Genomic DNA, 11587 nt, shown 5'->3' with positions numbered 1-11587 from the left:
ACCAGTATGGACTGGGAAGCACAAAGGCAAGCGTTATTAGGGGACTACTTGTTAGAAACAGGAGAAATTCTCCAAATAAACCCTGGACCAGTGAGGTCAAAAACTTTTTCCTAGTGATTACTGGTTGTATTGGATTATCTGTTTTGTAAACCTGTTGATAAAAGACATTAGCAATTTTATATACTTGTACTGCTGCCATCTTAACCTTGTCACTTACTGAGTACCAAATCATTCCCTGGCTAATATTTTGTTAACTTCATGTAGTGAAACATCATATCAAGTACTTACTGAGGAACCAATCATTAGTTAATCAGTACCTGACTATCATCCAATATTAATCAATCTTTTTTTATCTTTTATAAATATAACATGTCTTTAACTGATATGATACAATCTCTATGATATAGTACTGGTTAATAAGGTTTTGCTGTGTTTTCCTCATTAAGAACTGGTTAATTACTCATTAGCTCCTGATTCTTTCCTCTTCGGTTTCCTAGTTAACTACCCATTAGTTCATGATTAGTTGTTCTTTGCTTTCCATGTAACTAACCAATGGTCCCCTAATAAGGCTGGGCTGTGTGTTCCCCAGTAAGTACTAGTTAACTACCCATTAGTACATGATTAGCTCTCAAGGCATTCCCTAGTAGGTAACCAAATTTTGTGTACCTTGTTGTAAAGCGTTATCAGAGAGGTGTGGTTGATGATTTAGATGAATCAGTTTGTATGTCCTTATAGCTCTGTTTGTGTTCGATGTTTTAAAATGTTTTAGTGCCTTTTTTTCTGTTTACATCCCGGTTCTCGATCACGAGGGGAGTTTTATCAACCCTCAGGGAGCTCTGTCATTTTATTAAAAATGCCAGGAGACATTTTTGTTAATTAGCAAATCATGTTTCCTACCAACAGGGCTGTTCCCTTTGGAAATTAAATTAGCACAGTAACCCAGTTCAGTCAGACGGGGTGCAACAGCTGTGTGCGCGGTTGTGAAAGTCTTGATACTGAAGCAATTACTTAAAAAAACAGCTTTTAATTGAACAGGAATGTACTCCTTATGTGATTTATAAAACATTTTAAGCAGGACCAGGAGGACGAATGGATACTGGATAATGGATTCATTACCATCCCTGTGGCATCAAGGAGGTAGGGTGAAAATCTTTCTTTGATATTTTATTTACATTTTTTTTTTGGTATATTTATGGATGCACATAAGCAATAGCATGCTCTTGTCTTCGAGATTGTTAGGAAATATTCACCTAACGGCACGTTTGTTCATTCTGGAATTTAAGGACACATATTTCACATTTATAAATCACAGAGACAGAATCCAAGGTTCACCAAAATGTATTCAAAGAGTTGGATAGTCGCTAAAAAGCATTGGCCCTTTGTCCCCGACAGCTGGGTCTACAGTTGTCACCTTCAGACGTTAATGGAAACTATACACAGTGATCAATAGGTGCACTCTAAATATCGTGTGTTATCAGTAGCTTCAGTGTGTGACCAGAAACAGTCTTAATTGGGTTCACGCATCATCATCTTGGGAGTGTGGTGTAACGCTTAAATAAAAGTGCATGCAAAGCAACAGCAGAAGCAATAAGATCTCCTTATGGTATGTGGTGGTCATACAAGCCTGCACAATGTTCCAGCCACAACCTTGCAAGACAATATGCCGCTGTACAAACTCAACATGTTTTTCCTTAACAGACAAAACAAGAACCAAGCTTCCAAATTAATCAGACATTTTTTCTGGGTTTGCTGTCTTTCCAAGTGTGCAGATGTTAAATTCTCCAGAATCAATAAAACATCACAAATCCTGCCCATTAAAGAAAGTTACACAAAATACTGTGACCTATTATGTGTGCTAGTCAAATAACCTAGCTGGACAGAACAGTCATTTCTTTGTCCAGTCAGTCACATGGTGTCCATCTACTATCAGTTTCGAAAGGATTTGAGTAGTTGTGCTTAAATGTAAACTATAGTTGTCAGGTGGTCTGTGTTACTTACAGCCCCAGCACAGTTATTAGTAGTGATGAGAATGAAGGAGAAGAATGAGGTAAAATAGAAATAGAAATACCTTTATTGTCCTATGGGGAAATTCAGCCAACTAACAGCTCATTAATACACTTTCAATAGTCATGGTATTGTGTTTTATGAAGCACAATACCGTGTGAATTTATCTATGAAAGGTGCTAAATAAAGTTTTACTTACTTACCAGTTCAAAATGATTAAAATCAACTTCAGGTGTCATAGCACTAGTGTATCTAACACACAATTAGGAGAAAATACACTGTTTCTCAGACATTTTATATATATATATATATATATATATATATATATATATATATATATATATATATATATATATATATATATATATATATATATATCCATATATGTATGTATGTATGTATGTATGTATGTATGTATGTATGTACTGTATGTATGTATAAAGAATTCCAGGGTTCACTGATGATTTTCCCTGAAATATGCTTTTAATATTCAAATGTTTCTGTATATGAATAATATGACAAGGAAACAAATGCTATACTTTATGTCGTATCTCCTCTCAGATGTGATCACTTGAACATACCTCTTCACCACACATTAATATTGTTCTCAGTAAGACTGCAATCCACGTTGATTACATCTAGAAAATCTTCAGCTTCGCAACAACTTGACAAATGGTTTGGGTGATTTAAACAGACGTCATCTTACAAAGAACCATGCGGCACTCTATTTTACAGCAAACAAAAGGCTTAAATGTCAGATTGAAATTACTCCATTAATGGGTTTTACACTGCAGGTCATCTCTGCCAACAGGTTCACCAACAACAATCTAGAGGGCCCATCAAATGTACATTAGCGTGTCATATTTGTTGAACAGAATATAAACATCAAACATGGTTTGTAATTATGTAACAATCACAGTATTTCTATACAATGCAAGTTGCGGCCAATTAACAGAACCATGGCAAGCTCGTTTTGTGTTCCCATAGTAAAAACAGAAGAACTGAGAGGCTCTGACTGATGAGCTGTCAAGTTCTCTTGCTACAAAATTAAGGGGTTGCTGAAGCTTCTTCTTTCATGAGCTAGAAAGGTTTATTTAAGGATTGAAAAAGATTCTGATCTTTTCTAAGATTATTCTTTTTCAACATAAAACCTTTATAGCAGCACAAACTTTCTGTTGGCTTGACAAATTTGATATATGCTTGACTTATTACTTTGGGCTACACAGATATATGTTGACTCAAGTGAATAGAAATATTCTGCACTGCTTATGAGCTTTGGAAATGCCTGAGCATGTCAATTTCATGCAGAGTAGTTTTCCTCAAGTTATTATTATTTTTTTTGGGTTTGGCTTCTAAGTGGGTCAGAATGAAACGGTAAAGCTGATCAAGGACAAAATAAAGAAACCTTAGGTTTTATTTCCCAATGGAAATGGTTGCTTGTAATGAGACCATGCAGCATACTGCAATGAATGAATTAATGAATGAATATTAAACATGACAAAATAAAACAATAATTTTCTCTTGTTCATTACTACCTGTTAATTTTTTTTTTGACTGCAACATTGAGAGTTCTACGCCACATTACTGTACTCAACATTATTAATTTGCACTACATAAAAAGCCACATTAGCACTGTAGAAAACAATACTGTTCAGAAAATAAAGTTCTTAATCAATCACTTAATCTGGATGGCATTAACTTGGCCTCTGGTAATAAAATAAAAAATCTTGGTGTTATTTTTGACCAAGACATGTCATTTAAATCCCATATTCAACAGGTTTCCAGTTTCCTTTTTTCACCTCCGGAATATTGCCAAAATTAGAAACATTCTGTCCAGGAGCGATGCTGAAAAACTAGTCCATGCATTTGTTACTTCAAGGCTGGACTATTGTAATTCTTTACTATCAGGAAGTCCACAAAATGCAGTTCAAAGTCTTCAGCTGATCCAAAATGCTGCAGCAAGAGTTCTGATGAAAATCAACAAGAGGGATCATATTTCTCCAATTTTAGCTTCCCTTCATTGGCTTCCTGTTAAATCAAGAATAGAATTTAAAATTCTCCTTCTAACGTATAAAGCCCTTAATAATCAAGCTCCATCATATATCAGAGCTCTGATTACCCCGTATGTTCCTAACAGAGCACTTCGCTCTCAGACTGCAGGTCTACTGGTGGTTCCTAGAGTCTCTAAAAGTAGAATGGGAGGCAGATCCTTTAGCTATCAGGCTCCTCTCCTGTGGAACCAACTCCCAGTTTTGGTCCGTGAGGCAGACACCGTGTCTACTTTTAAGACTAATCTTAAAACTTTCCTTTTTGACAAATCTTATAACTAGAGTGGCTTTTGTTGTCCTGACCTACTTATGGGGTTGTGCTTCTATGGGCTTAGGCTACTGGAGGACATCAGGATCTATTTTTCTCACTCTATCAAGTTCTACTGTTCTTCAATTATGCATTACTTGTCATCATTTCTGCTTATAACTTTTTGTTCTCTCTCTCTCTTTTTTCTTCATAGTAGGTACATCTGGTCTAGCGTTCTGTTCGCTGTGACATCATCCAGGGAAGAAAGATCATCCGCTGTTATCATCTAACGTAGAACAGATTACTGGATCAATGTGTGCTTCTGTGCTTTTTGTCTGTCCTGTTGTGTTTCTGCTCTGTCTTCCCTAACCCCCAGTTGGTCGAGGCAGATGACGTTCATACTGAGCCCGGTTCTGCTGGAGGTTTTTCCTTCCCGCTAATGGGTGGTTTTTCTTTCCACTGTCGCTTCATGCTTGCTCAGTATGAGGGATTGCTGCAAAGCCATGGACAATGCAGACGACTCTCCCTGTGGCTCTACGCTTCTCCAGGAGTGAATGCTGCTTGTCGGGACTTTGATGCAACCAACTGGTTTCCTTATATAGGAAATTTCTGACCAATCTGTATAATCTGATTGATTTTAACTTTGTAAAGTGCCTCGAGATTACGTGTTTCATGAATTGGCGCTATATAAATAAAATTGAATTGAACTGAATTGAATTGAATTGAATTGAATTGAACTGAATTGGATTGGATTGGATTGAATTGAATTAAATTGAATTGAATTGAAATTAATTGAATTGAATTGACGATGGGTGGATTAATGTTCCATTAGTGGTAATCTCCGACCTCTAGTGTAAAGAAAAGAGCTAATAAAAAGACAAATACTGTTGTACCTAAAGTTTCAACTGTAGGATTAATTTGTACATAAAAAAAAATCCCCTAATTAAAAATCAAAGGTCACTGTCAGCATTAACAGCGTGTGCTGGTTGGCCAGATCAGTCTTGAATTGCAATTGGGAGCCGGAGAAAATCAGTCCAGTGGCCTCAAATGGTCCCCAGCTCCCACTTCGACCACCTCAGCATTACACTATATACTTCAAACACCATCCCTAATTAAATTATTGTGTTTGTCTTCTATAGGAAGCTTATTTGTTAAAATTACAGATACTAGCTATGGAATTGAACATAATTGGATCAGCAAAATACAGCAGCAGACCTTGAGCAATTTCAATTATAAAGTATAAAAAGATAATACTTAGTCATCTGCAACCTCTGCAATGTAATATCAATAAAAATGATATACATTTTCTATAATTATCTTGGTGCTTTCCAAAGGCATTCATACCCAATAAATAGTTGTACACTTTTTGATTTGCAGCTTCACAAATGCATGGCTTTATGTCAGTCTATCACATGAAATCCTAAAAAAATACATCTAATGGTATGCTGTCACAATGCTGCATTGCTTAAAGGGACAAAATACATCTGTATAGGGGCCAAAAGATTTGATTAAAAGCATACTTTTCATTCAAAGTCTTAATATACCAACCTACTTGGATAAAGTCACACATATACTACACATCAAATACCATCTCATAGGACAAATCTATCAGCAAAATGATGTCTATAATAGTATACATCTCTATATTTATTCAGTAAAAACCCATGTCCTGTACACATGGAACCATTGTTTATCCTGCACTTGCTGCTATTGCACTTCTGGTTAGACCTAAACTGCATTTTGTTGCCTTGTACCTGTACCTGTACCTGTATAATGACAATAAAGTTGAATCTAATCTAATCTAACCATCTTGAATTTTAGATCCAGGTTTACCATTTTTAGAAATAATATATTGCTCGGTTCGGTTCAAGTTGGCCCCATTTACAGGTAGATGGACCAGTGGGTCTTCTGGTCTGGGATGAGGGTGGGTGCCTGTGCCTTGACCGTGGAATATAGAATGTGTGTACTGCACCACACCCCATTTTTTTGTAGGAGTGTTTGCATGTTCGCAGGGGCACTAAGGTGGGAATGTGTGAATGGGGCTGTGTATGGCTCTTTGGCTCTTCACAACCACTATTGAGCATTTTTCTTATGGAAAAACCATACATACACAAGTGTGCTCTCACAAACACCTACAGGTGCTTGGATTCAGGTACTTACAGATTCACTTCTATACAGAAAACCCCTATTATTATCTTTAGCTGTCACTTTATACATTTCGTATTAAATCATATTGTATATTTTTCAGTGATGGTATCAAGGCGTTGGTTGCTTGTACCTGGAATAATTTTATCAGTTGGTTTTTGCTGTTCTTGTTATATCTCTCTTTGCAGGTGTGGAAGCAGACTCAGAGGATGTTATATTGCTCTCTCCCTTTCCTCTCTTCTTTCTCTTTCACCCTTTCTCCTCTTTAGCACTTTGTCTCATCTGTTTCTCTTTTTTTTGCTCTATTACCTTCCCGTTTCTGTGTCCATTGAACATGAAATAGTCCCAGCATAAAATCTAATATGGCTTCTTGCATATATAAATCAACCGGAGCACTATGGCGAAAGCAGTAAGGCTCCAGTTGTGAAAGTAAAAATATGTTGGGCTCTCTTTGGCATTAAGACATCAGTTCTTATTGCCACATTGCCAGACAGGACACAAAGAAAAAAAGAAATAAATAATATATGGTAACTAATTAAAAGTAATAGTATCATGTGAATATTTTTCCTTTATGGTTATGGAAAAAAGTAGAATCTGAGACCCTCACCGTCCTCAAAAAATCTGTTATAAACAACACTCTCAACTGGGTTATTACTAGGTGCTCTGATCGTACAGTTGATTGCCAAACTGTGGCTAACTTCCAGTGTCTTACAGATGTCAAGACAAAGCCATTTTATTCTCTCTCTTCCTAGAAAGCAGCAATTGACTGTGAGCTCCAACTGTTATTAATAGCCTCTGCAGGGGTGTTGAGGTTCCTTGGCTGTCAACAGATGAGGCTGCACTCGGGTTCAGAGCTGCACTGAACAGCAGCACCTTAATGGGTGAAAGGCCAGAGAACAACTGTGTTATGAAGACATCGTCTTAGATATGTTTCTAAATTACTCACAAAGGGAAAGCTGTCCAACAACCCACCAGAGGATGGCAGTGTTGAATTAAAACAGCAAACCTCTTAGATGTCTACAAAAGTATAATTTACAGAGGCTTAAACCGAGGCTGTGTAAAACAGACGTGACAAAGAGGAATACTGTACGGGCCCAATAACCAGCACAAGAAAACAATTATGACCTTACTGGATGGGTTTTCGCATGTAGAGTTAGTTTTAGAGTTTTATGCCTGCAGCTGGCTTTCATAGATTCAACTTTGGATATGATGTGTTCGCTTGCCATCGCTTTATAAAAGTAAATTGTGTTATGTTAGATGGGTAACTGTGCCATTAAGGAAAGTTGTGCACTATTTCTGAAATAGTCTGTTAAAAATTTGGAGACCGTGGTGCTAAAACATATCCACAATATCGTAAAGGTTACAATAAGGTTACTTTTGAGTTCATCATGTAGTTACAATGGTTTATACCAACACTGAAAGAATTAATTGACTTTTATTTGCTAAAGTTTAAAAGTAGATGCATGAAGAATTTCAACAATTATAAAGGCACAGTCGTCCAAAGTATATGGATACTGTGCTTTTTCGACCCATCTCGTAGTATTTCTGGATACTTTCTTGACCCACATGCCGAATCATTCGCAGGAAGCAGAATGTAAAATGCAAAAGGATCTGCCTAAAAACTACAATGGCAAATGTGCAGTCCAGGTTTCTGCAGCGTCTGGAAGTAAGTAAAGAATATTTATTAAGTGCCTTTCACAGACAAAGCAAACACAAAGCGCTGTACAGAAAACCGATAAAAAACTATAAAAGAAGATCATTAAAATAAGATAAAATTACAATAAAACCACAATAACATTCAACAAAAGGCCTGTTTAAAAAACAAATAATTTCACTGCTTCTTAAAGGAGTCCACAGAGTCAACTAAATGAAGAAGAGAGGAGAGGAGTAGTTAGACTAGGCAAGGATTATCCAAGACAATGAGCTTTAAACAGAGGGTGAGGGAGGAAATTGCTTACAGTTCCAAGAGTTGAAGGCAGGAGTTAGGGTTGTAATTGGATGCTGGCGGTAGTTTTTTTTGATGGAGGAGGACCTTTGTCGGGTTAGCTGATCAGAAATGAGCTGGTCACAAAACCAACCTCTCTGCAGAGATGCTCATGAGTTGCAGCAAATTATAGCACATAGAAACCTCACCCCTACCAACCAGGCTGATCAGCAGGTGAAGATTCAGAGAAAATACCCTCCCATGACTGGGCCAAACAGTTGTGCATTACTTGCGTAAATACATTTTCCTTAAATAAGGCGTAGACCAGTACACATTTACGGCCCCGCCAGCAGATTCTGCCACTCGCCAACACTCCTCATCTCCACTCTGGGAGCCCTCAAAAGAAAACCTCTGTGTGTGTCTGAGTGCCACATAATAAGCCAATTAGAGGTGTTTGTCAGGAGAGCAACAATCATGAAACAGCTCACTATGTCAGTCATGGCACAAGGCAATTTTCTGAGAGAAACTGCAGTTTCAGTAATGGTTCTTCTATCAGCAAAAGGATTTGACTGTTACCCTGTGATACAGTATACATATATATTACTATATCAATGTTAAACATCAATGTTTGTGATGCTACAAATTAGTAATTATTAAGTTTTCTTAATAACATATACAATTCTCCACAAGATGTATAATTAATAAGCCTAAAATGGAGCTTTTATGTCTCCTGAGCAACAAATATGCATCTAAGCTTTTTTGTTTTTATTTGAAGCTGTAGTATAGTTAAGAGGCAGACAGAAAGGGAACCCGATATTTCTGCCCGACATGTTGTTGCATTTAAAAGGATCATTTATGATGACCACTGGAACAGTCAGAGATCCTCTTGCAGGAGCAAGTAGTTAGGCAGAGCTAAGCGCTGGCTTACTTGCTGTGGAGGAGACAGGCTGGAGGGCTGAGGCTTGATCTGAGTCCAGGAGACAGGCCAGGGTCGTGTACAGGTGGTCACACACAGGGCATACAAATCCAGGGGCTTGGCAAGGCTTGTGGTTCAGAAAACAGAAGCTCGTGCCCTTTTTCCACTTATACCAACTGAGAGCGGTTCACATTGGGTTTTCCATTAGTAAAGTTATGGAGGCCCGCAGTTCCAACCATTCTGAGACACTGAAACACGACTCCAGAAGACTGTCAGATTCGTTAGGGGGCAGCGTCACAACATTTTTAATAACTAGTATCTTGTTTAACTGTTAAATAATTTTACACTGGTCTTATTGCAAATGAGCATTAGCTTACCTTCACATCTCTAGTTCATCTCCTTCCGTTTGATACCACATGGCTTCTATCTCTCTTCTGTCCAGCTGTCCCCAGAGCGTTCTCTGGTGCTCCTTTTCTACTCTGAGTTTGACAAAAACCATAAACGAAGCAGCAGTCTCAGCTGTTGTTGTGTTGGTGTATCAGATTGTGGGGCCGTCTTGCTATTAAAGAGCCGAACCCCACGGAGATGCTACTCTGCTGACCCAACACATCTCAACCTGAATAGATTAAGTATTACATGATCAGGGGCATAGATATCCTACAAGGGCAGAGCAAGGCAGGAAAATCCAGAGGACGTGGTCGTAGTATAGACATGGTAATCAGTCACAAAGAATGCTGGACATCTGCTAGCGTTCAATAATCTGACACTCACAGGTGCAATAAATGATTCTTAAAGCTATAGTTGGTTAGCCTGACCAGCATGACTTACACCATAAACATGACATTCATGGACACGGTCAGTCTGGATAGCCGCCAGTAGAGCCCGAATTCAAAGGCGGGACTAACAGGATCAGCTGACAGGTTAGAACCAAACAAAGAACTACGGATGTGACGCAAGCTCCAAGCAACACTCGCTCTTAGCTCTTAGAGCAGCCAGTTGTTGAGCCTTTACAGATATATCCAGGTCATTCAGGACATAACAAAGGGATTCATTAAAATATTGTTCCATTGCGGCCCAAATGTTGACCGTTATGGTTACAGAAAAGCACTCCTGCATTATGGGTGAAGAGTGACGCAACGTAAACCCCCGCCTCCTGCGCTGTGATTGGTCCGGAAAGTTCCTTTACCAAGCTGCATGCTCAAAAACACTCTAGTGTTGCTAAATTAAAAAAACTTTGTGAAGAAGAGTGGACAAAGATTCGTCAGTAGGGATGTAAAATACGCATTACCAGGTATCCTAAACACTTGATGGCAGATGTTGCTGTCATAGGGGAAGGGGGGTAATTACTTTTCACATTTAGTCAGGTTTGTTTTGATAGCTTTTTTTTCTCTAAAACATCTAATCATCATTTGAAAAAGGCTTTGTGTATTTGCTGAGGTTTTCTTATATCGTCTTACAATAAATGATTCATTATGTGAAATATTAAAGGTCAACAGAAAACCGAACAAATCTATAATACTTTTATACTTACATACTTTGACTGCACTGTACCTAATAATCAAAGCTCGAATATAACACTCGACAGTTCTCTGATTTGGACTGTTACATAAGAACAAAAATGCTTTCAGAAACAAATCTATAAATAAACCAAAAAACGTTATTTAATGACGCGTTAATGGATATAGGTGAGGAAGTATTTGGCCTGATCAATAAAATTCATGCACATGGAGACAGTATTATCTAGATTTGCTTGTTCCTCGGGCCATGACTAGTTCATGCCTGTGTACAGAACCCCGATACCACGTAAAAGAGCAAACAGAACGTTAGCCATTACAATCATTTATGCGATTAGAAAATGGACCTGTGGAACCTTCGGACCTCAGACTCAGGATGGCTGAGTAAATAAGGCAGTAAAGGCAACAGCACGGCATTCCTTTTCCAGCTGCTGATATTATATATGAATGGTTCTACAAAACAGACTAGAGATAGTTAAACATTTCATCATGCTCCAATACGTTGAGTCACAATTTGAAACTCACTATAGTTTGCACTCAACAGCAGGGTCACAACTTAGGTCACAACTAAGGTTAAAGCATTTGTTAATGAAAGAGACTTTCAAAATAAGTACAAATTATACAGCGGTAAATGCAATACTTTGTTTGCTATTTAAATTAAGTAAATATTTTTTTTTTCCAAAAACTTCTATCTACATAAAGTACATTAAGGAACACAAGAAATGGACAATGGATATGAATGGGTTAATGGTGCACATTCAGTGCAGCTGACTTAAAAAAAAAGCTGGA

The sequence above is a fragment of the Fundulus heteroclitus genome, chromosome 16 (genome assembly GCF_011125445.2).
Source record: "Fundulus heteroclitus isolate FHET01 chromosome 16, MU-UCD_Fhet_4.1, whole genome shotgun sequence".
Taxonomy (NCBI): Eukaryota; Metazoa; Chordata; class Actinopteri; order Cyprinodontiformes; family Fundulidae; genus Fundulus; species Fundulus heteroclitus.
Note: the sequence above shows the minus strand (reverse complement) of the source record.